This window comes from Acomys minous (assembly GCF_964271855.1).
Source record: "Acomys minous genome assembly, chromosome: 19".
NCBI lineage: Eukaryota > Metazoa > Chordata > Mammalia > Rodentia > Muridae > Acomys > Acomys minous.
Genome location: NC_140499.1, coordinates 33,718,985 through 33,746,281, shown reverse-complemented (window position 1 = coordinate 33,746,281; position 27,297 = coordinate 33,718,985).

Below are 27,297 nucleotides of genomic sequence, written 5' to 3'. Positions count from 1 at the left end.
ATAAGTGAGTATATACCATTTGAGTCTTTCTGCTTCTGGCTTAACTCACTCATTATGATCATTTCTAGCTCAATCCATTTATCCACAAATTTCAGGAATTCCTTGTTTTTAATAGCTGAATAGTATTCCATAGTGTATATATACCACAGTTTCTTTATCCATTCTTCTATTGAGGGACACTTAGGCTGTTTCCATGTTCTGGCTGTTATGAATAAGGCTGCTATGAACATGGTTGAGCAAATTTTCTTGTTGTGTGCCGGAGCATCTTCTGGGTATATTCCAAGGAGTGGAATAGCTGGGTCTTGAGGAATCCCTATTCCCATTTTTCTGAGATAGCATCAGATAGATTTCCAAAGTGGCTGTACTAGTTTGCATTCCCACCAGCAATGAAAGAGTGTTCTTCTCTTCCCACATCCTCGCCAGCATGTGGTGTCGCTTGAATTTTTGATCTTAGCCATTCTGATGGGTGTAAGATGGAATCTCAGAGTTGTTTTGAATTGCATTTCCCTGATGATTAAGGAGGTTGAGCATTTCTTTAAGTGTTTCTCAGTCATTTGATATTCCTCTGTTGAGAATTCTCTGTTTAGTTCCAAGCTCCATTTCTCAATTGGGTTATTTGGTTTGGTGGTGTTTAATTTCTTGAGTTGTTTATATATTTTGGATATTAGACTTTTGTCAGATATAGGGTTGGTGAAGATCTTTTCCCAGTCTGTAGGCTGTCGCTTTGTTCTCTTGACAGTGTCTCCTGCCTTACAGAAGCTTCTCAGCCTTATGAGGTCCCATTTATTAATTGGATAAAACCATTTTTTAATAAAAATATTTATTTATTTATTATGTATACAGTGTTCTGTCTGCATATACACCTACAGGCCAGAAGAGGGCACCATATCTCATTGTGGATAGTTGAGAGCCACCATGTGGTTGCTGGGAATTAAACTCATGACCTCTAGAAGAGCAGTCAGTGCTCTTAACCGCTGAGCCATCTCTCCAGCACCTGATAAAAACATTTTTTGAGGTCAGTTTTTCAGCATGGAGTGTTTAATATTGCAGCTGACTTTCCATGTCAGGACAAATACTGTTTGCTGTCATCCTTGCCCCAGCCTATGTCACCAGAGGCACTAGAAACAGAAGCGTGGGGAACATTTAAAATCTATTCTTTGGCACAACACTGTGATTTTTTTCTTCTAAAATCGAATGTCTTTAATTGCTACTTCTCTTTGAAGTTGTTGAGTGGCTTTTTATGGCTATAATTGTAAGCCCTATTAACACTTATTAAGTCAAATAGCCTTTCAAGTTTATAAAAATCGCTTTGATTTTTCAAATCATATGCAGAAAAAGGATAAATGGAAAGGGGGGAATTTGTTCAAATTTGCCAGGAGTTTCAAAAGTCCTTATTACAGGTATTTTTTTTAATGCTCAATTAAAAGGACTTATTTTAAAAATAGCTTTGTAATTAAACATTGAAATGAAAAAGAATCAAGCAGCTTTTGACTAAAAACTTATTTCTCTGGCATTAAAGTTTGCGAGAGTAAAGTTTTAGGTGAGAACAAATACAGCTCGTGTGTTGGTGGATGGTGCTCACACTGTCTGAGCGGCTGCATTAGAGAGGCCTTGTCTTTTCATCACATCACATTGCCCTCAAGGCCCACACAGAGGGCCCAGCTCCACACCACTGGGCTGTATAGCACAACTGTACCTATAGCCACCGGCCATTTTGTTGGTATTTTTTCATTCATTTCCTTACAATTTTTGTAGCTATTTGACCTATTAGGCAGGCACACACCATCTTTTAATATCTACTCTCACTGTCATTTGTAGGGTGAGGTCATCTACCCTCTCAAAAAAAAAATAGGGTGGTGGGAGATTTTTGGTGCTGACATTACAGGTTTCTCAGATCTAATGACTGACTGTTGCATTGCTCACCAGGGACTACATATCTGTAACTCTTTCCTTGGAAGGCTCAGTGTGTAGCCAGAGAAACTCTTTGTGAAACAGGCAATACAACTGTGGTAGAGTGTGGCAGGATGTACCAGGTGAAAGATCTTGCCGCAAAGCATGGTGACCAGAGTTCAATCACCCAGAAACGGAATAAGAATGGAAGGAGTCACAACTGAGAACAAAGCTGTTCTCTGACTTCTCCATGCATGGCACAGTGTACTGACCCCTCCCAGACAGACACTCTCAACAATAACTGATACCCAGACATATAAGGAATGTACTGTGAAGTCCTAAGGAAAAGAAAAGTTTACACATATATAATCGTATCACAGATCTAACTTAGGAAGCTAGAAAAGGACCATCAAGGCAGTCAGGGAGATTCTTTAAGGGACAATGTATAAGAAAATACAGGTGATATAAAAGGAGAGAGTGTGGATCCAGGGAGAGGGTATGTTTGAACAGGGATGTGTATGGGTAGAAAATGGGGAAAGAGAGTTAACCAAAATGAGATATGGAAAAGCCAAATGGAAGCCTACTTTTAAAGCCAGTTAAAATATTATAAAAAGAAGAAACTGAATTGAGTATCCTGCACTGCTGGTTAATTTTGCTACTAAGCTATGCATTTAAAAAAAAAACACCCAAAAGCTAAGTTCTAGGTGTAGGTTATCTATGAGTAGTGAACAAAGAGGCCCCAGAGGCCCAGAAGACAACATAAACTCTTGCCAGTCCTCTTGGTTGCCCATCAGAAATTATAAGACATAGTTACTGAATGCAACATATACTTTGGATGCAGGGCATAGAGGGAAATCAAGTTAGAAGTGAGCTTGAAGTTTCCTTCCTGTTTGCTAGCCTTCACAATGCCAGAGAGTTCTATGTAGGTTGTCAAGGGGGGAAAGTCATCAGCATTCTTACCTGGCAGTGAACCCTGCAAATTACAACACCATGCTGCCAGGCACACTGTACCCACTGGTGCACTAGTGGCATGGATGTTATGGGGGTGACCAACTACTTTCTGAATGGATTTTAGGTCTATTCTATAGAAGGAACTCATGCCTAGTACTGTAAATCTACTCAAAAACCCCAGAGAGGAACCCAATACAGTTGTTTTGACAAATGGACGTAATATTAACCTGCCATAGATTAGTCAGAACTGGTTAGTATGTTGAAAAGAGTAACTTTTGAGTGCTTAGTTCTAAACCAAACAATTATATCACCCCTCTCATGCTCAGGGAAATTGCAGAAGAGGAGGCAAAAAGAATGTGGGAACTGAAATATTGGAGAAAATCTTCATCAGATTTACCCCAGGCAGGAGCTTAATATCTAGAACATATAAAGAGCTGCAAAATTAAATATTAAGATGTAAAGCTAAACTGCTAATTAATAAAATGTGCCAATGACACAAACAGTTCTCAAAAAAGAAATATAAATGCTCAATGGATATTATAGAGTGTTCACCATCCCTAAATTTTACAGAAATGCAAACTAAAACTACTTTGATATTCCATCTCACTCCAGTCAGAAAGACCATCATCAAGAAAACAAACGATGGTAGTAAATGAGGTTGTGGGGAAAGAGGAGCCCTATTTACTGTTGGGGGAACTATCAGCTGTTGCAGCCACTATACAAATAAGCTTCTCAAAAAAAAATAGGGCTCCCATAGACTCAGCCATACCACTCCTGGGCATACACCAAAAGGACTCTATCTCTTACTACAGAGACACTTGCACACTCACATTTATTGTTTCTCTTCTCAAGGCAGCAGCAGAATTAGCCTAGAAGCTCATCATCAGATGAAGGATAATGGAAACATGACATTTGTAGGAAAATATATAGAAATGAAAACTATGCTAAGTGAGCCAATCCATGCTTAGAAATGCAGATGCTGAGTATTCTTTCTCATACATGGATCCTGTCTTCTGATTGTTAAATATGTATAGTTAGGTGTTGGTACCAGCCGGGAAACTAGAAAGGTGGCCATGAGAATGGAGAAAACAAGGCTTTGGTTGAGGAGATAAGAGGACAATAAAAGACGTATAAGACACTAAATTAGAAGTAGAAGGGACAGCAGTTTGTGTGTGTGTGTGTGTGTGTGTGTGTGTGTGTGTGTGTGTGTGTGTATGCGTATGGGGGGGCAGGCGGCAGGAGTTAAGGAGAAATGAGTTTGTGAGTAGGAATCAACCAAAATGAGGTCTTGATGAAAATGCCATAAGGAACCTTGTTACATTGTAAGCTAATTTAAATAATATATTTAAAGTAAAAGATCTTTTAAAATACCTGAATCTTTTGACTTGAAGATTGTATGATTGCAAAAGAACTGATATTATAGGATTGGAGAAAGAAATATAATATAAATATTGCATAGTTTTGTTAAAATGTACCAAAGAAGAAATTTTATTTATTTATTTATTTATTTACTTTACATCCTAGTTGTAGCTTCATCCTTCTCCTCCCAATCCCGCTCTCCTTCCCTCTCTCCCCTCCCTTATTCCTCAGGAAAGGAGAGCCCTCCCTCCTTCCTACCCATCCTAGCTCATAAGTTGCATCAGGACTGAGCACTTTCTCTTCCCCTGTGGCCTGGCAAGGCAGTCCCACCAGGGGGAAGTAATAAGAAAAAACTGGCAGCAGAGTCTGTGTAAGAGACAGACCCTGCTCCCCTTACTAGAGGACCCACATGAAGCCTGAGCTGTCCATTGTCTACATCTGTGTAGGAAGCCTAGGTCCAGTCTATACATGGTCTTTGGTTGGCACTTCAGTCTCAGCAAGGCCCTCTTGGGCCCTAGTTAGTTTACTCTGTCGGTCTTCTTGTGAAACTTCTGTTACTTTCATGTCCTTTTCTCCTTCCCCCAACTTTTCCACTAAACTCCCTACATATGGCCCAGTGTTTGGCTAGGAGTCTTAGCATCTGTTTCGAGATGCTGCTGAGTAAACCCTCTCAGAGAACAACTCTGATAGGCTCCTGTCTGTAAGCAAAGCAGAGTACTGTTAATAGTGTCATGGGTTGGTTCTCTTCCATGGGGTGGGTGTTGGGTTAGGCCAGACATTGGTTGGACATTCCCTCAATCTCTGCTCTATCTTTATCCCTGCACATCCATATATAAGGCAGGGAAAACTTGGAGTAGAAGTTCTTGTGGGTGTATTGGTGTTCCCCTCCCTCTATTAGGAGTCTTGTCTAGTTATAAGGTGTCTGCTTCAGTCTCTATGGCTCCTGCTACTAGGAGTATCTGCTAGAGTCCCCCTCATATCCTCCCAGGAGCCTATCCTGACTTAGGTTCTAGCATGTCACAGAGATGCCCCACCCACAGCTTCTCTTCTCTACAGGCCTTCTGTTTTCCTGCCCCTCCTCTCCCCAGGTCTGATCTCCACCCTCACATCTTTCTGTGCTCCCTCTCCTAGCTTGTTCTCTCTCATCAACCACTACATGTGTTTATTCTATTTCCCCTTCTGAGTGAGATTTAAACATCCTCCTTTGAGTCCTCCTTGTCACTTACCTTCCAAAGATGGAATTCTTAACAAAGAAAACAGTTTTCAAATTAACTTTTTTATCTTAGTGCAGAACATAAGAGTAAATAATGTAGATAACAAGTACATAGTAGGTATTTTTAATTTTGATGCTGTTTTTTTGTAATTGTTACAAATGTTCCCAGATTAGAGGAGATACTAGAGATGGTAGAACACCATTGTAAAATGTGCCTTTCAACAATAGATTCACAAATCATGAACTTACAAGTAAGAACAAATTATATAAAATGCACTTATCAGAAGAAGGTTTGAAAAAAATTTTGAGGAATATTCTATGAGAATTCTTTTTTTTTGGTTTTTTGAGACAGGGTCTCTCTGTGTTGCCTTGGCTGTCCTGGACTCACTTTGTAGACCAGGCTGGCCTCGAACTCACATCGATCCACCAGCCTCTGCCTCCCGAGTGCTGGGATTAAAGGCATGCGCCACCACGCCCGGCTTTATGAGAATTCTTAACTGTAGCTGTCTGTTTTGCCAGCCTATAAGCCTTTCTTCACAGCTCCAATAACAGTTAAATACACATAAGAAATTAAATTCTTGCCAAAATTAAAAATTATAAAATAATAAATTGGCATTCTATATTTGTTAAGAACAGTCATCTGTTTCTAAATATGGTCAAATCTGAAACATTTTTTATTAAGAAAATAAACTGTAATGACATAATAATTTACTACAAGCACCTAAGTAGGAAAATGCTACAGAATTAGTGTAGTGATTCTGGCCCATTATTCTACCAAAGTATAGCAGTGGTATTTTTAACTATGTAAAGTTTATGTTCCTCCTCCTTTGTCTCTGTTATCCTTAAATTCCTTTAGTGAAAAGATTTTTAAAAAATTCACTGTTAAATTCCAATCCTGATATATTTTCTTACCTTCAGAAAAATGACTCAACAGTTTTATTTTTTATCATCAAGCATTTGACCTGTGAATTTATAGAAAGCCTCATTGTAACTCCATACATTTAACTATTTTTCAAATGACAATTAAAAATATTTTAATTTCTATATTAGTTACTTCCCTGTTGGTGTAATAAAACACCACAGTCAAAGGAAATTTACGGAAGAAAGATTTTACTTTGGTTTATAGTCTATAAGGAAAATCTATAATGGTGAGCAGGCATGGCAGCAGGCAGCCAGAGCAGGAAGCTGAGTGATCACACCTTCAACTGCAAACAGGAAGCAGAGAAAGCAAACTGGACGTGAGCAAGTTATGAACTCCCCAAACCCACCCATAGTAATGTACTTTCTCCAGCAAGGCTGTACCTCCCAGAGGTCCATAACAACTCCACAAACAGCGCCACCTTCTGGGAATCAAGTGTTCAGCACCTGAGCCCATGAGGGACGCTTCTTATCCAAACCAACACTCTTTGTGACCCATCTTCTTCCTTTCCTTTCTCGTCTTTTATATTGACAGTCACTTTACTGAGTAAGTTATTGTAGTAGCATAAATATTCTTCTAGCTTCCAAGGTTCTATCTGTATCAACCACAATTTCCTGAACCTGATCATTTTATTTCCATGACCAAAAGTTATGGTCATTCCTGATGCACTTTCCTGACTGCAGAAGGCCCTCTTGCACCATTTGTCCTTACACTTCCTTTCTCCTATGATTTCTCTTTAGATGCCCATGTCCGAAGCCAATCATAGCCATGGTATTTTCAAACATTAGTCCCGTTCACTGAGCTTCACAGTTTTCAACAAGCTCCAAAGAGAAGAGAGAGTAAACACGTGGGTGAATGAATCAACAGAACACACTTAGGAAGAAACGCTGCAGAGAGCCGAAGAGAGTCTTTTTTAGTGTGCTTAAAATATCCTCAGAAACATTAAAAGACATTAACCCAGCACTTAAGAGCCCAGCAAGCACAAAGCAAGCAGGCTCTTAGAGGATTGTGAAAGATGAGGCGGCGCTGGTAGGCGCTGAGTGCTCCACTTGGTCTTTACTATAGATTTGAAACACAGCCTCTTGCACGTTGCAATCCCTCCAAATAGGCCAGTGTCACATGTATTAAGCCACGTTCATTAAAATTGTTTACTTACCAAGCTGCTATCACTATCTGATCATAGTTCATTTACTACATCAATGTGCTAAATTAAAAGCCTGTATTGTCACTCTTGGTCCATCCACCTGTACTCTAGTCTGTGATTTCCACTGACTTTTCTCATTCTTCAAAACTGCCTCAAACCTATGAAAGTAATAAAGAAAACATCCTTTGAGAACTTAGCAGAGAGCTTGTTTGATAAAGGGCCTTTTGTGGAGAAATGATGCTTGGTTTGAGATACAAAGAGCGAGTAAGGTTTTTAAACAAGGAAAGATGAGAGGGAGAAACGGCAGCTAGTGAGACGTGTCACAGCCTATTTACGACAAGCGGCACAGTCATTGCAGATGGCCAGGTGTGTGTGTGTTAAAAGGTATTAAATACCTGGGCAAACAAAGGAAGACATAAATCATGTGGGTATTTGAACCACATGCTGGGAGACTGCTACTTCTTTGCATTGATGGAAGGCCAGGGAAAGTCTGGGATAGTGATGGTTCAATCAGAAGGATAAGGAGAAAATTGCTTTATTCTGACAGGAGTATAGAGGGCCAACTAAAAATTGGCAGGGACTTTGGTACTCTTTTGTATACGTATTAATGGTTTCTTTAATTCTCCAAGCTCTGTCTTCACTTTGAAGTTCACCATTATTTTCAAACTAACACACCACAGGTGGCATCAATTTGAGAACAGCTTCATCAGAAAGCTTATAATCTTGCTCAGCAAATCAACGTCTTACAAACAGAAATGAACGGCTTAGATTCTAATACTCAATTACTGACAGAGAACATCCAGAAACTCCCTAAATATGGGCTTTGGAAAATACTTCTGAAAAACATCTGACCATGTTCTCAAAACTTCCAAGCAACAGGGTGTCCATAGGAAACATTCCTGTGATCTAGACAATTCGGATGCCACGCATCCACATTCAGAATTTTGGTATTAACGGAGAAGGTGGTACCGGGCAGGAAAGACTTAAGGGTGGGGTAGAGGAGCCCCAGACCGCCAGTCTTGTTTATAATTCAGCCTTTCATCTCCAGCTTCAGGGTAATGTCAGTCAGTGTTTTGTTTGGAAAAGTAAATTCCTCCGGCTGTTTCGACCAGTGAGGGAGGTATCCCAGGTGTTCTCAAAGCCTCGTCAAGAGTCAGAGCTGAGACACTGAGCGTGGAACTGCGCAGAGCATGTTCTACCTACTGAGCTACCTCTCAAAGAGTCAGAAAATGCCCAGGCTGCCAGGCTTTGATTTAAAGAAAACACTGCGTAGACTCCTGAGTCAGGGCATGTGTTTGTGGACACCTGGGAGAAATTCCAGATCCCAGGTCTGTCAGGGACAGGTAAGCATTGGCAGGTGACTCCTGAAAGAGGAAATGGTTTCTTCTTCATCTTATGTGAAAGGGTTTGCAGATGGAGATGCCTTCTCATCGTTGTAGATGACTAAAGCAGAGCGGGCGTTAGGCGCCAATTCATCTGTAAACACGGCCAGCCGTTTAGTGATTATGAGAATGGGCTCCTCCCAGAAATACGATGATACTTGAGACAACAACGGCCTGCTTCTGGATTCCTCGAGTCGCCATGCGACTTACCTCAAGGTCTATGGTGAACCTAAGTCCATTGCCCGCATCCCCTCTCCCTTCCTTAAATGGCTTCAAATTCTTCCAGGCTGGTGACATAAGCCAACTCTGTCAACCCCACGTAAGGTAATGGAGGACATTATCCATCCTTTCCTTGGCTGCCTGCTCTATCCGGTCACCATGGTGTCAAGGTGCAGCCACGACTTTTACACTTCCATCTAGATGAGATTTCCTGTCCTTGGCGTCATCAGGACGCCCTGATGGGTTACATGTGCCTTCCCCTGATGGTACAAAGGCTGCTTTGAAATTATGTAGTTTTAAAAAGCTGAGTGTGCCAGTCCTTAAGGATTCGTGTTAGTTGTTTTGATTACCGTCTGTCATTTTACAAATAAGGTTCCAAAATCTGCTTCCACTTGTCATTGAACTATTAAGGTGCACAGTTTATTTTAATATAAATAATAAAATATATTTCACATGCTAAAACAGATCAAGGAAAGAAAAAAGCCCCCAAGATGAAAAGCCTCTTACTATGGTCTAAAATTATTAGAATTGAATAAAAATAGATAAAACTTGATGAAAAGACTAGAAAGCACAACTCTTTCAGATTAAATTTTTGCGATGTTAGATTGCTTAAAAATTAAGCAATTTGTGTGTGTTGTGTGTGGTGTAGGTACATGTGCACATGTGTGTGTGTGTGTGTGTGTGTGTGTGTGTGTGTGTGTGTGTGTGTGCAGGTGCCCATGCCCATGTGTGTACATCTGGAAGTTAGAAGAGGGTGCCTAATGTCCTGCCCTGTAACTCTTCACCTTACTCTCTTTCTGAACCTGGATCTTGCTATTTTTTTTTTCAGCTAGTCTGGCTAGTCACCTAGGCCTTGTAATCTTCAGTGTCCCTGAAACATTGGGGTTATAGGACAGGTATAGCCACACCAAGCTAATCCTACACACAGAAAAAGATGTTTTGTTCTTTTAAGGTTTGGTGATTATTCTCCTAAAATTATCTGGAACAAATGAAAGCTTCTAGATTAATTAATTAATTAGACTCACAAATAATACTTACATATATGTTGGGGGTATAAAGCAAGGCTTTTTTTTTCTCAATAATTTCATGGGGCATCTCAAAGCTCTATGGTTGGTTTCTTTCAGCCATATATATCGTTTCTTTTCTTGTAAATGTTTTGTACTAATGTATTACTGTTAATTGTAATTATCCTGCTGAACCACAAAACTCCAGAGCTCTGTCTTTCTGTCAAGCAATAACATTGTACCTATTGATGGATTTCCCCTCTTCCCTCTGTCTCCCCACAGCAACACTATACCTGTTGATGGACCTCCCCTCTTCTGTCTTCCCTAGCAACACTGAGCCTGTTGATGATCCTCCCTTCTTCTGTCTCCCTTAGCAACACCAAACCTGTTGATGGACCTCCCTCTAATGTCTCCCCTAGCAACACTGAGCCTGTTGATGGATCTCCTTTCTAATGTCTCCCAAAGCAACACTGAATCCTCCCCTTTCTCTGTGTGTCCTTATTTTCCCAGTCTAAATTATACCCGAATTAAGAATTTCTATTCTACAAAGACAGATTGATGAAAAAAACCACAGCAGAATTATTGAGAGAAGATATCTAAAACAGGGATAACTGATGAAGACCAACATTCATAAAGAATATGAAATGATCTGTCACAATAAACATGACATTATAGCACTCTTTACAAAACATCAACACAATCCAATGAAACATATGATGTCAAAATTGATCAGGCATCAAAAAATAAAATAAAATTATTATTACAACGATACTATAGTATCTTGTAAGAATGATTAAAATTAACAAAATATATAGGTCAATACTGAGTCTAGGGGGAAATGGTAGGTTTTTTTGTTTTGCTTCCAAGCTTGCCAAGTTTTAGGCAGAACTCTGTCAGCGGTTGAAACAAGGGCATTTTGACCAGTGGCTTGTTTGACATATTTGAAGCCATTTCCATAAGGAGGTTCATTGATGCTCATCATCATCTTTGAGGTAGGCTGGGTGTTGCCAGGAGCTAATCGGTCTTGTCAAACAGTCATTAAAACAATATAAACATCTTTAAATGCCATATTCTGAAGGTCTCTGAGGTTTAAATTAAAGTCTAAGAATTTAAAACTGTAGCAGTTGTTTTCATTCCTGTATTTAGGTTCTGTCTGGTACCTTTTATATGCCAGGTCCTTTGTCTTTCATGCCTCATCCTCTGGAAGGGGCGTTAATATTTTTAACCACTGAAGCATCTCTCCCGACCCTCAGAACAGAAACTTGTAATTCAAAGATGATCTGGAGTCAAGGATGGGATGATGAGATTTTGGACAGAAATTTCATTTAACAACCAAGAAGTTGGCATGACTTGCTCAGAATTACACTAAACTGGAAATGGGAAGAAGACTTTAGCAGAAAACTAAGATGCTGACAACAGTGAGGCGCGAGAAGAGGCCTGGCATGGGCTGAAAGCATGTAGTTCCACTTACTAATGTCTCCACCTCACATAGCCTCCTCCCCTGCACCCCGTCCCCACTCCTGGAGCTAGCACTCTATGTCTCAGCCTCACATATTTGAAAGCACTGTGTTACTCAGACAATTCGAACTTCCCCGGAACTGGCTGCCTGGAAACCTTCCCCACTGCAGACATAGCCATTCTGAAGATAGATATGTGTTCAAAATATTTAGAAATCTTTGGCAAGGGCAATGCAGAAAAAGCACCACAAATCATTCCTAAACATTTTGGCCATAACTTTGCCTACTTTTTTTTTTCTTCAGAAAACTGTAAAGTGTGATATGAATGTTCCAATATTTTCTTAAGGGCTTTTTGGGTTAATTCATATCTAAAGATGACTGAACTGGGCTGCAGTCTGAGAACCAATAAAATATCTAAACATTCATTTTAAGATGAAACATACTTATGACATGTATTAATTAGCATCCAATGGAAAATTGACTGGGTGTGTTGTTCAAGCTTTCATGTCAACTTTGGTTGCTCACACCCATGTCAGCCACAGCTACTTAAAATATTTAATCTTTATCGTCTGAGATATTTTTCTGCAGGTGAGCACATCAGCTGAGAGTATGTGGTCTGACTCTTGGCTTTAATTAGACAAGCATTGGAGGAAGCTGTGTGGTAAAAAAGGAGCATTGTAGGGGGAATCAGGAAAAAAAGCCACTCTGTTCGGAATCATGCCACAGACACTGCACTTCTGGGCAACCTGGAAGTTTGAGTCTTGACTTTGTCTCTGTGTCTGCATTGGCAAGACAAGATAGATATCCACAGACTCAAAGGATGTGGTAACCATGGAGTCAGCTGACCTCGTACTGTTGAAGATCCATAAGTACAATGTCACTGACTAAAAATGACAAGTCGTGGGGGTGTGTGTGTGAAATTTTCATTATTTCACATATCTATAAGCTCTGGACACACCTGTGGAGTCCTGCTTGGCAGACTGCAATTGTCCTTTTGGAAGGGCGTGGGATTCAGGGTTCTCTGAGTTCATTCTTATCAGGGCATACCACGGAGATGGAGACATTTGTAGCAGTTCCTTGAAGTACAGGCTGAGGTAGTTTTGCGAGGCAAAGAGAGGGAGTCATTGTCACTATACACCTGTAGCTAATTTCTGAGAAGAGCACACAAGCAAGACTTTCACCTTTGTCCATTCATCACTTGTTTTAAGGTTGAAATCCCTGGGATCAAACCCAAAAGACCTGGGGAGGTAACAGGAGCAAAGAGAGGGACCACTTAGCTAGTGATGCCAAGAACTGCTGCATTTCTTCATCCCTGCCTCCTCACTTCCAGGTAACTTACCAAACCAAACCAAACCAAAGAAGGAAGGAAGAAAGAAAGGAAGGAAGGAAAGTGGGCAGGTAGGCAGGCTTTCCATCTGTTCCATGAACCAAACAGACTTTTGTGACTTCTTCTCTCTCTCTCTCTCTCTCTCTCTCTCTCTCTCTCTCTCTCTCTCTGTCTCTCTCTCTCTCTCTCAAAAAAAACTTGCTGGAAGCTAAGAAGAGTGAAAAAAACCCTCAACATTGCAGCAAGATTGAAGTTTGAGAGCTGAAAGTGCTGCTCAGTGGTAGAGCATGGCACTAGAATGCATGAGGTCTTGGGTTCCATCCCCAGCCCTGTCAGCCAAACTGAACCAAACCTAACCAAACCAAACAATCTAGAAGCAAAGACACTTGGAAGGATGTAAGAACAATTTACACACTGAAGTCTTTATTTCTTTACACACTTGAGTCTATTCTTGACAGACACTATGCAAATATGCCCATCAGGTCTTGAACCTTGCATAATGTTTAGATTTCCTTAAGCTTATGTTTTTTTAAATCATGTTTTGTCAGACCCCTTTTTTAAAAGATAGGAGAATTATATTAGACATTCCATCCATATGTTAGGATCCAATTAATTCTTATGCCAAGACAACATGAGAAGGGCTTCGGAGGTGGTATAGCAAATCAGAACCTGCCTCTGTGTGAGACATTGACTGAGAAGAATAAGGATAAGGAAAAATTCATTTTTTTCCAACCTAGAAATAGCAGAACACCACTGAAATCACAAAGGGATGACAGGACAGGAAAAAAAACATGTGCTTATAAACAAAAGAAATGTTCCCAGGGCCTCCATGACACAGTTCCCTGGTTCTGGGGAAGGGAGGTAAGCCAGGCAGCCCCTACCCTGGGGACGAGGCCAACAGCTCTTGCAATCTGAAAACCTAGCTGGGGTTTTGCTGAGACAGTGGCTGGTCCAGTGGGATGGACCGGCACTGGTGATGAGTTTCACGGCTCAGAGAGCTGAGGTAAATGCCATATCAAGGAAGACCAGTGGTATAATGCTAACGCTACACTGGGAACTTGGGGACATGGAACAATCACAAATCCAGGAGCCTGGGGTCAACTTGTAACAACTGCAGGCAAATGACAGCCACGGGGACAGTCATGGAGGGCGGGGCTGCTGATAAAGTGTTGGGGGGGGGACTGAGCAGCAAACTCAGGACTGGTGGTGAAGTGGGCGATGGAGAGTAAAAGTATTCGTAATTGGTGGGGAGGAACAGATACGTTACCTGAGAATAATTAGAATATGGTAGCCTTGACTTTGGGGCTGGCGTTTATATAACCCTTTGGGGTCATCTATGTGCCACAAGGCTGAGTGTTCTGGCCCTATGTCTCCAACAGGGCAATGCTTCAGAGGTACATGGACAAGGTCGCCAACAGAGCCCTCAGCGCTGTTAGCTTCCCCACTCCTAACAAACTTCAGAGATACCCCTTGCCTACAACATTAGCAGCCCCAGGTGCATGAAGGTGGGAGAATACACCCAGCCCACAGCCTGCAAAGTCATGTGTAGACTGCGGAGATTCTTTGTGTTCAAAGAAGCAGAAGTTTACAAAGTAAAAAACAAAGGTTCTGGGCACCAGACAACTGCCCAGTCAGTATAGAGTAAGTGAGCTCTGGACTGAACAGTGTGGGAGTAGGGGCAAGAGGTGGTCCAGGTACCATGACCTACCACCATATCCACCCAACAGACTGTATAGTTTTAGAGAACACAGGCTGCCTCAATGCGTTGTCTTTTACTTATTTTATTTTGTCTCTTGTATTTCCCTTTTTCTTTTCAATATACTTTCATTAGTATTTTGGGTTTATTTTATTCTTAGAGACTTTTAAAAGAATTCAACTACTCCGTACAGTTTTCTAACTTTATTTACAATTACTTATTTGGGTAATCATCTGTAAATCCCTTGCTTTAAAAAACTTCCTCTATACTCTTGTTTGTTTTTGTTTTTCCTTTCAAATAATCTTCCTAGTTCTCCATTCTTTTTCCAATAACCCTTGACATTATCTCATTCATTACCATTTCTATTTTACCACAAATAATGTGGAAGACTTCGCAGCACACCATGTTGTCATTTTGTTTTTGTTTTGTTTTATGGAAGTTGGTGGTTTCTTATTGGGCTTTAATCACTTTTAAGTGTGTCTCTATATCTCAGCCTAGTTTTGTTGCTGTTCGGACCAGGCTGTGTTCTTCTCTCTGGGTGGTCCTGGGTAGTCCTGGGTGGTACTGGGATTTTGTGTCCTTATCAGTATGCTTGTCACTAATTAGATTCTCAAAACCAGAAGAAATACCCACACCAACCAGGTGCACAACTCATAACATAGAAGCATGTGTGCACGCACACATACACACACACACACACACACACACACACACATACACACACACACACACGTGAGAAAACAAGGCGACTTGACTTCTCTAGAAGACACAACTCTCTGATTACTGAATTCACGGGCTTAACTGCACAAATGACCCATCACTTCAAAGAGGCTACAAACCAACAAATGAATGTTGTAAGGAAATGAGCAACATAGATGAGAAAATCAGCAACGTGCGAAAGAAACTTAGCAAGAAAAGTGTGATTTTTGAAAACAGGGGTGAAACAGAATAAAGAGTTTGGAAAAGAAAAGCCCAACAAAATAAGTGGAAGACTAGCACAGGATGTCAGAACGCCACACGGAAACCCACTATGTAATAATGTCCCCACAAGTGTATTTTTTCTTTTTTATATACCACAGGGATTTTGTTTTACCAGAATACTCATATTGCATACTTATACAGTAATAAGTTATGCAGATAGTAGTTTTGTTTTATTGAACACATTTTTATTGATTCTCCGGGACTTCACATCATACAATATGATCACACTCACTTCCCAGTCCTTCTATGTCCACCCCGCCCTTGTTATCCACCTCCCAAAAAGTAAAAATAAAAATAAGAATAAAAAAATAGGGAAAAAAAAACCCAAGTCCAGTTTGTGTTGTCTATGTACTCACTGGAGCATGGCCAAAGTCTCATGGCCTGCTTCTTAAATAGAATTGCATTGTTCCCACCCCCATCACACTTTTTAAGAGTTCCCATCTAGCCTGTTACTTTTGGGAGGTGTTGAAGTGAGGGTAGGGGTCACCACGGAAGCCTTCCATGTCCCTCTCTCCCAACTGTGTGCCTGCAGTTATTTTTATTTTTTTTTAATCACAGCAAAAGAAGGCTTCTTGCTCTTCACAGTGGGAGCGTGGGTCACGGGCCTCCACACGTGACAGCACAGACCATGAACGTGACTCCTGGTGGTAGTAGGACCATAGACACGACCCATGGCAATAGCATTGGCCCAGACATCACCATAGCCTCAGTCGGCAGCTCAGGCCACTCAGATCAGAGTGGCCTCTGATGGCAGCATGGCCCATGGACATCAACATGGCTTCAGACAGCAGCACAGACCACGGACACCACATGACCTTAAGCGATAACATGAGCCACAGACAACAACATGGCTGAAGCAGGACCTTGGGCCCAGACATAACGCCTGGTGGTAACATGGGATGCAGAGATCACTGAGGCCCGAGGCCTGCAGCTGGGGTTTCTGCCACAAGCCCAGCCCAGCAGTTCTACAAAAACAGTTAAGTTGGAGTAGGAAGCTACAGAGATGATAATACTCATTCCAGGATCCATAGGTTATCAGAGACAAGCCCAGCGCAAGGTGTATCTCTTTGAGTTGTTGGTTAAGAGGGATTTTAGAGTCCTCCCAAACAATACAGACAATTTCCATTGCTTTTGGATGCCCACCAGAACTTGAGAGAAAGATCCTGTTGCTGAAGACATTTCCCTTTTTCCTTTCCTCCCTCCCTCCTCCCTCTCTCTTTCTGTCCCTCCCTCCCTCCCTCTCTCTCTCTCTTTCTCAAACACACACACACAGACACACACACATGCACACGCATGCACGCACACTTAGGTCATATGACATGAAGAAATTAAGCCAGTACTGACCTGGACGTTTGCTAACTTTCACCCTACTGGGGGGTGCTAGGTGGGCTGTTGTGGGGAGGAAAGCCATCAACAGTCTTACTCAGATATGAACCCCGTGAAAACAACCACTATGGCACGGTATGCTCATGGGTACAGGAATGGGATGAACGTTACGGAGGTGGATGATTAGCTTTAGTCAAAAACTCAACACAATTAGAATCACCTGCGAAAGGGTTATCTATGAGGGATTGCATTCATCTGGTTGGAATATGGGCAAGTCTGTGGGGGCACTGTCTTACATTCATCAAAGTGGGAAAACCCAGCCCATTGTATGTGACACTGTTCCCTAGGCAGGGGATCTTGAATTGTATAGGAATGGAGAAATTGAGCTGAGAAAGCAAGAAACAGACATACTTCATTAATTGCTGGCTACTCTTGGTTGTGGATGTGATATGACTGTTTCAGATGCCCACCGCCTTTATTTCTCTGCTATTGTGAACTGTAGACTGGAATTGTAAGGGAATAAAGTCTCCCCCCACCCAAGTTGCTTTTAGTTAGGGTATTTTATCACATCACAGAATAAAACTAGAGCAGAAATCCATGCCAGAGAAGTGGGAGTGTTACAATAAAGTTGGTGATGTGGTTTTGATGCCTTTTGACTACTTTGTGGAATAATTTGGTACATTGGCCTATTAAAAGCCACTGAGTGCTGCGGGTATAACTTAATGGGAATTCTTGCGAGAGCTTGGAAGACAGAAACACTGAGAGGAATGTGGGCCTAGGAAGTAAGGCTCATGAGGTTTCAAAATGAAACAACAGTTCTGTAGGGCATTGAGTTGGGAGCTGTTTGTAAGACATTTTGGCTAGAGTCTGTGTGTGCTTGTCAGGCTAGGGCTGACTGTCAAAGCTCCTTTCACTGAAGTGAAACCTCTTGGAATTCACTAAACAATACAGAAATGTTTCCTCCAGGTCAGCACATGGGAGCTGACATGCCTGTTATCTAAGAGCTTTGCACTACATCTGGAACTGACAGCAGAACTTGGCAATAAAGGTGACATCCATGTGGCACTCTTTTTGGAGGCATGAAAGATGAAAATTTGAAGGGCTTTGGACAGCAGCTGAAGCCTAACACCACATGTAGGGTCAGAGATTCTGTGTTGTTCCTTCAAGGGGCCACTGTGTAGATCTGTGGAGGGGGAGCCTCAGCTACAATGAAGGCCTCAGGATATTAGAGATGACAGGACTGTCACCAAAGAGGCATGCTGGTATAGAGTGGTCAAAGTAGAAAATGAATATCCATGATTTGAAATTCAGGCTAAGAACTAAGTAAACAAACAGTGCAGGAGAACAGATAAAATCTCTGTGCTGAAGAAATCTAAGTATTTTATATGTCACCCCCTATCCAGTGTATTAACTGCCCTCCAAAGGTCATGGACAGGGAGAAGGGATGTCTGTGGGGTGGAGATACCCGTCAAACACTGTGCTCAAGGCTAAGCCTTGTGGACAGAAAAATGCCTTGGTATGATCTGATGAAGGTGGCTCTTCTCTGTTAATTTCCTCCCCTCCCTATAACCCTTTCCCCTCATATCAGACAAGTCAAAATTGAGGTAAATTATTCAAATACCTTGCCATGCTTTGCGAGACAGCTAAGGGTGTCACAAGCAAGGGTTCTGGGGCAGTGTTGAGCTTAGAGAGATCTACAGATGATGGTTCTACTTTATAGTCCCTCTTAGAACAGGAGAACCTACACAAAAAATGAAACATATTTACATAAAATAAGACTATTTAGTAAAAGGTCATCAGCGGTTGATTTTACTGATTAATATATGATACATGTTCCCAATGGAAATGTGTGGAGTGGATGGAACTTTCTTTAATACTTTTTTTATGATTCTAAATCTATTATGAAACATTTAATTTGTTCCACTATCATTTTCTATGTAATACATAACTATTTCTGCTCATACTATAAACAAAGACCTTAAACAATGTAAATATTTTGACATGGGCCTTACTCATGTCAAGACATTAGCAGAATTGTAAATCTTTAGGTAAACTCTAATATAACATTTCTTACCTGCCTTCTTAGGTTGATGACAGAATTAATTTATTTCTTTCCTTTATTTTTTAAATTAAATTTCAATGGTGCTTAAAACAAGAAAATGTAAGCATGAATGAGGTGATGCATGATTTGTAATAATGTATACATTTCATAATACTGAAATCAGTCCCCATGCATTGTTGGCATCTCTTCTTGGTGGACACATTCAAAAGCCTTTTATGTAGCTTCTTGAAATTCGCGAAAATTATTGTGTCTTGCTGTGCTGTGACTCACCAGCTTCCTGCTTCTTTCTGTGTCTCAGCACCGTTGGAATTCTTGAACCCACAGAGAATGTGCCTCCCCCCACCTCCCCCCCCACCCCGCCACAAAAGATAGCTACAGAAGAAGACACCTTATATGGACCTGCACACGTGAGTGTACATATCCACAAATCCATACTCACAAGTGCACACACCTACAACAAACACATTTACACACACATATGCATACAGAAATAAGTCAAAGAAACAAACAGAGATCCATTTATTTTTAGAATCCTGCCTTGGATTGATTAATGAGCACCCTTTGGAGATGAGTCCTAGACCTTAGGGATGTTTTAAAAGTAGAATCTTATATCCGCACATGGCTCAGAACCTGCAGCTCCAGTCAATCTTAGTTCTTCCTCTTCCTCTTCTACTTTCAGTCTGAAACAGGGGTCTCTATCTACAGAGCCCAGACTGGTCTTGAAATCACAGCCCTCCTGCTCTGGCCTCTTGAGTACTGGGCTAACAGGCATGTGCCACACCCCAGCAAGGACAGTCTGCTCCAGTAGCCTTCCAAGGGGCAGTGACAGTGAGACAAACGTCCTCATGCATAAACTGCAGCATCTTCTCTCTCCAACTGGGTAACTGAGATATCATGTTGCCAGCATCCTAAGTCCTCAGTTGATATTTCTGCTTACCAGATTTGTGGAAAACTTGTTGGCCAAAGACATAGAGATAAATTATCTTTACAGTTAACATACTAAAATATACAGTTCTCATACTAAAAAATATGATCTCTGTTTAAAAGAATAAAGTTAGATCTTGTCAAATCAGCCTTGATGTGGTTGTGTCTTCACAAATATGTGCGCATAGGGGCTCAAGGATTTTGCAACTAACAACTCATTAAAGCTCAATTGTCTCAGGAGAGAGACTTTTGGTTCTTGCATTCAGACACAATGGAGACTCTGGGCTCAGCCCTGGTGAATGTGTCTGTTATGACAGAGGCTTTAACTTGAATGGTGCTTTAGAGAGTGAGACTCAAAGCCATAATTTCCTTTACTCACAGGATCTCTTACAGGTGAGAGGACCCATTTTTCTTTGATATAACTTATTGTTTCCAGACATAAGCCAGACTTAATTAAAGGGTGCAATTAAAAGCAGTTATGGCTTGTATTTAAAAAGCAGCCTATCTGTCTTGCTTGGTTTAGTATAAAGCAAAAGGCATAATAACGTACACTGGGTTCACAGAGTGGAAAGGAAAGTAACTTTTAGAGCCTCAATTTTCACTGCTCCTTCTCTTTGCCTTCCTTCAAGGTGACAGAATCATGATGTTTGCATTAGCTGCCTTTGCCTTGCATGCTGGGGACAACTTAAACAAATTCTCACTCCACCTCTTTTTTTATTTCCCAGAAAGAAAAGTGTGTGTGTGTGTGTGTGTGTGTGTGTGTGTGTGTGTGTGTGTGTTTTAACATTAAGCAGAACGACTCCAGTTCACAATACTTATTTATAATATTAGTTAAATGAAGAGGCTTCTTTCCAGATGAGACAACTGTGCCCACTGTAAGCAGATCCTGTTGCAAAATTACTTTAATTCGCCAAACATGTAAGTTGCCTGTTGGTCTTTTTGCGTTGAGATAGCAACATTCCAGAGGCGGTGTGTTTTATAAAGAAAAGAGGCATTCTAGGGACTGAAGATAACTGCGTTAGCAGCTGCTTAGCTCTGCTGAGCCTACGTGGAGAATGCCATAATAGTGGTGGGGCAGTGAGGGAAAGAGAAAGAGAGGTAGGTGGGTACTCTAAGACAGTATGCGTGGGGAAAGTGCTCACGTAAAGCCAGATTTGCTTATAACTGCTTTCAAGACCTCTGTCCCAAGAGAATCTTACTCCTCCCTAGGGTGGGGCCCCATTGCCTAACCCTCTCCACTAGGACCACTTGTTCAGGATGTATTATCCAGCATTGCTGCACTGGTGAGTGAGCTTCCAGCACGGGAGTCTTTGGAGGGTACCCTCGCTCCATCTCTAAGCTGTGGCAGGCCCACCTGCCATTGTAGCTGCCTGGAAAGAGATTCCACTGGACATTTATCCAGAACTCATTCCCAAAAAAAAGCTTGAGACAACTTTGGTTTGAAGCCAAACCAAAGCCACAAGGAGGAGATTTTAATCATGTCTGTCAGGGTGGCTGCTTTCAACAAGCAAACGATAAATGTCAAAAGCACTCTGGCACACTGTTACTGGGGATGTGAAATGGGCACCTATTATACCACATGCTATTGTGGTTCCTCAGAAAACTGAAAGTTGAATTAGTTTATGATCCACTTATCCTTACTTTGAGCGATATCCAAAAATTGAAAATGCATTAAACAAGCCCATCATAGATCCTACAAGATACAATCAAATTAAATATTTTTTATTTTAATTTTCTAAGTTTTGGGTGCATTTTTTTTTTACGGAGAGCTTACTTGAAATGATGATGATGATGATATAGGTTCATATTAGTTCTTATAGAATACATAAAAAGTAAATAGTTTAGCATAACAATCATCAAAATAGAAAACATTAAGGATGTTTCTGAGTGATACTTCTCATTCATCTGAAAGGAAAGACACCAACTCTGACATCTAGAAAATAGAACTTGATATCTTTTATCACTTAGACATTCTTGGGAAGGAAGATAAAAACATTTCATGTGGAGAAAAAGTTTCATATTTTCATTGGCTAATAAAATATTTCAAAATATTTGTCCAATTTCAGAAATATCTATTTTCTGGATGATAGTTTTTGTTTCTTTTATATAGGAAAGCACTGAATTTAGGCTTTACAAATTATTATTCTTAAGAAAAATATTCCTTTTATTAAAAAATTATTTTTCTTCAACAATTTATTTACTCATCCTTCCTATGGGGAGAGATATTAGCACAGAATGAATCAATCCCACAGCTGCTAGAATGAAGTTGAATGGTACTTGGGTAGACCAGAAGTACAGATGAAATAACCAAGGACAGATGTAGCTCTCTCTGGGTAACTGTGTCTATGAGTGGAAAAGAGACTGTATTTAAACATCCTAGAAGCTGCAGTTGGGTTGCATCCCTTATATCATAAATCAAGGTGCCAGGATGCTTACCTGTTGCCCCACATTTACACTAATGAAGGGTCTGCATTCCCGAAAGATTGTGGCATTGTTACAATATAATTTGTATTTTAGCTTTTACCTGATGATCATTGTGGAAATCAAAACAAATGAGATTCTATCTTACACCCATCAGAATGACTAAGATCCAAAACTCAAGTGACAGCACATGCTGGCAAGGATGTGGAGAAAGGGGAACACACCTTCATTGCTGGTAGGAATGCAGACTTGCACAACCACTTTAGAAATCAATCAATATATATATTTCACATTACATCCTGATTGTTACCCCTTCGCTCTTACCTTGCTGTTGTTCCCACACCTCCCTCTTCTGTCTGATTCCCCTCCCCTAGTCCTCTGACAAGGGAACCCTCTTCCCCCACCATCTGACCACAGTCTATCAGATCTCAAAAGAATAACCTGCATTCCCTTCCTCTGTGTGCCTGGAAGGCCGCCCTGTCAAGGGGAAGTTATCCAATTGCGGGCACAAGAGCTCATGTCAGAGGCGGTTCTCGCCCCCCCCCCCACCCCGCTTCGGCGTGAAGAATGAGATGTCCACTGGGTCCAGATCCGTCAGCCTTGATGGTTTCCTGTGGAGCTCCTGAGCCCTCTGGGTCATTCCATGCCTCAACTCTTCCATCAGACTCTCAGCACTCCACCCAGAGTCCAGCTTTGAGTCCTGATCTCCTTATGGGGCTCCGGAACCCTCTGGGACCTTCCATTCCCCCATTCTTCCATACCACTCTCAGGGCTCCACCCGGAGCCCAGCAGGAAGTTCCACCATGCCTTGATCCCCGGCTGGATGGTCTCTCTCAGAGAACTTCTATGTTGGGCTAATAGGCGCTTAAGAGGGACTATATACTGTGTGTGTCTTTCTGGGTCTGGGTTACCTCACTCAGGATGATCTTTCCTAGTCCCATCCATTTGCCTGCAAATTTCAAGATTTTCTTGTTTTTGACAGTTAAGTAGTATTCCATTGTGTAAAAGTACCGCAATTTCTGTATCCATTCTTCAGATGATGGACATCTAAGTTTGTTTCCAGATTCTGGCTATCACAAATAAAGTTGCTATGAACATAGTTGAGCAAATATCCTTGCTGTATGGTGAGGCATCTTTCGGGTATATGCCCAGGAGTGGTATGGCAGGATCTTGAGGTAGCACTACCCAGTTTTCTGAGAAAGTGCCAGATTGATTTCCAAAGTGTTTGTACAAGTTTGCACTCCCACCAGCAATGGAGGAGTGTTCCTCTTTCTCCACATCCTTGCCAGCATGTGCTGTCACTTGAGTTTTGGATCTTAGTCATTCTGATGGGTGTAAGATTGCACTTTTCTGATGACTAAGGATGTTGAACATTTCCTTAGGTGTTTCTCAACCATTTGATATTTCTCTGTTGAGAATTCTCTCTTTAGCTCTGTTCCCCATTTTTTAATTGGATTGTTTGGCTTGTTGGTGTTTAGTTTCTTGAATTCTTTATATATTTTGGATATTAGCTCTCTGTCGGATGTAGGGTTGGTGAAGGTCTTTTCCCAGTCTGTAGGCTTGTGTTGTGTTCTATGGACAGTGTTCTTTGTCTTACAGAAGCTTTTCAGTTTCATGAGGTCCCATTTATTAACTGTTGGTCTTATAGCCTGAGCTATTGGTGTTCTGTTCAGGAAGTTGTCTCCTGTGCTCGTGAGTTCAAGGCTCTTCCCCACTCATTCCTCTAACAGATTTAATGTGTCTGGTTTTATGTTGAGGTCTTTAATCCACTTGGATTTTAGTTTTGTGCAGAGTGATGAATATAGGTCTGTTTGTTTTTTATTTTTTACAGATAAACATCCAGTTAGACCAGCACCATTTGTTGAAGATGCTATCTTTTTTCTATTGTATGGCTTTGCCTTCTTTGTAAAAAAAAATATCAAGTACCCATAGGTGTGTAGGTTTATTTCTGAGTCTTTGATTCAATTCCATTGATCAACCAGCCTATTTCTTTGCCAGTACCATGCCGGTTTTATTACTGTTGCTCTGTAGTAGAGCTATTGTGGGCTTTTCAAGGTAATACTGGGAAGAAATACTTTAAGATGGACATCTGGTCCAGTATGATTGGGTTGGAAAAAGGTTTATCTTACCCCACAAATATGCCCTGCACATCATACATGTACATTAAAAATCTATAGCACAGACCCCAATATGCTGCTGCTCATGTCATGCAGGGCAGTTTACCTCAGTTTCACTAAATCTCTGCTTAACTTGACTGTGAATCATCATTGGATTCTCCAAGAAGACAAGGTCTGAGGATCAGTCTTCTACCAGTTACTGTGATACTGAAGATCAATCTTAGAATATTAATGCATTGTCCATGTTAGAATGATCTCAGAAATTACGCCCTATGGGCAGAGTACTCTCCATTCATACTTTTATTTCAGTAGATATCATTTGCAATTCAGGAGAAAATATATTTGAGGGGAAACAATAAAATGCTCAGTTTTATTTTCCTTGATTCTTAGAATAAATTATCATATAAAGAAAAACCAGAACCTTAATATTTATCATAAATGTATTTTATTGCTTTCATCACATCTAGGAAATGTTATATTTCTGATTATACAAGTTATACTAAACTATCCTTTCCATTAAGATAAACGAAGGAGACTTTAAAAACTCCTGAGTGACACAGAACTGAGAGTTCACACTGCACCCCTGACCCTGGCATCTGCTCGTTCTGATGGTGTGTACAGGGACGGCATGCGTCAGTTTTATTTGCTCTGATTTTGGCGTAACTGGCTGTCAGTGGCTGGTTCTCCTATTTTGTTACAATGTGTTGCCTTTTCTGCATGTGAATCACTACCGTTTTCTTTCCATTTGTTTTATCTATAAAAATGCCTACCAAATACTGATTGAAATGAGACAGTTGGAGTCAACCTTTCCAAGTTTTGTGAACACTCTATAATGCTCCCAATTTAGATTTTTGTTAGAAATTGGTCTATTTGTGCCATGAGTTAGAATCAATTACATAATATTTAGAGGATCTTCACGAAGACGTTTAAGACGAAGAGACCTCTGAACCTCAATATTGTTGTCCTGTTAGACAACTGCATCTTTCCTGTAATTTCCAAGTTAAGTTGAATTTGGCAGTTTTGGTGCTTCCTCTAGTGATATTAAAAGTGAACGCAAGTCAGAAAAAAATTTAAAGTATACAAATAAACCACTCATAAACATTGTTCTTATTACAAACAACAGATTAAGACAATTCTCTCATTGTCTACTTAGCAATCTCAATTTTAAGAAGCAGGTAAAATGCCATTTGCTAATGTTTCTTGCAGAGAACTTGAGCCAGTATCTATCTATCTTTTTCTTTCTTTCTTTCTTTCTTCCTTCCTTCCTTCCTTCCTTCCTTCCTTTCTTTTTTTCTATTTTCAAAACTTCAAGATGAATAGCTCAAGGAGTATATACATCCCAAGTAAATGAAAAGAGAATGGTTTGCTGATGCCAACAGCATGTAGGCTCAGTGTGAACACCTCAAGAACAGCAGCTTGTCAGTAATTGAAGGCAGCTCACAGTGTCGATTGGGTTATTTATAGATTCTAAAGCCCATTTATATTTAATGAAAAGTACAGGTGTCGAGAGAAATAGTTCCTAAGGAGCCTTTAAGGACCAAGCAGAAGAAAATTATAAGCTTGTGACTCACCCATCTGGGTGTAATTGGTGAAGAAAAGATGAACCAGCTGAGAAAATAAACAGAAGTATCAGGTCATGTTGAGAGATGTCCCTGCAGATGCCACCCTGCAGAGCAAGGGGGTGGAAGCTGGCCTGAGGTTACACCATGACCAAGTGCACAGCATTTGCCATGTCCAGAGAGAGAACTTGTCCCAGCCAGTCATAGTAGTTTCCCCTGTAGCCTTCTATCTTTAAGGCTGCTTTTTTTTTTTTTTTTTAAAGAAAATGAATTCCACCATGGAGAATGTGCTTACTTCCTTGACTCAGGAGTATCAAATGCAAGAAAAATGGAGCCGAGGAAATTCACCCTTACTGCAAACAGTTGCACCCAGCTTAGCACAAAGCAGTGCCAATTATTCACCTCAGAGTCAATTCCCATGAAAATGTCAAGAGCTAGCTAGTGGGATAAGAAATGACCCCAGCTGGACAGAGTGGAAATACATGCATCTTAATGAATCACAGAAATAGTTCAAATCGGATTAGGAATAATAGGAGCTAAAAGCTCACAAACAATTGATTTTAGAAAATCTGTTTCTTTTGAGAGCTGGTATAGACATGACAAGAGCCATTGAGCCTGAAATGGAAGATTAAAAACCCGATTCTTTCCTGGATTTCCTCAGAGAACCTGCAAATTTGCTGTCTAAATTAATGTCATTGTTCATGAGAGAGTTCCACCTAAATTCAAGCTGGAGGGGTTAGTGTCTCCTCTTTGTGAACAGCATAAGAACTAGACTAACAATATTTTCTTCTGGTATCTCATAAAGATCAATAAGCAATATTTGTGACATTTTGTTTAATGATTGAGCCATCACTTAAAATGCTTTTAGAAGAATACTTGGCATCTGACAGAATATTCTCATGTTTTTGGAGCTGGTATAGGGTAGCAATGGAACTTGGTGTTCATGTGATCTGCTGACTCCCAAGATAAGGAAAAAGGACTTTCATGATAATTACTAGAAGAAATACAAATATAAGCTTTATGTTTAAACATGACTATGATAAAAATCAGTTCAGATTACAATCAGGAGACATGGAAAACTGAAAAAAAAATTAAAGAGGGGGTTGAAGGGATAAGTCTCCAAAGACTTTTATGTTAAAAGGTAAAGAAATACCCTTTTCCCAATAGTCTGTGTGGTGGCACAAATGAGAGTGGCCTCCATGTTGATATATTTAAATGCTTAGGGAGTGGCACTACTTGAGAAGGGTTAGGAAGTGTGGCCTTGTTTCAGGAAGTGTGTCACTGCGGATGGGCTTTGAGGTTTCAGGAGCCCAAGGCAGGCCCAGTGGCTCTTTCTTCCTGCTGCC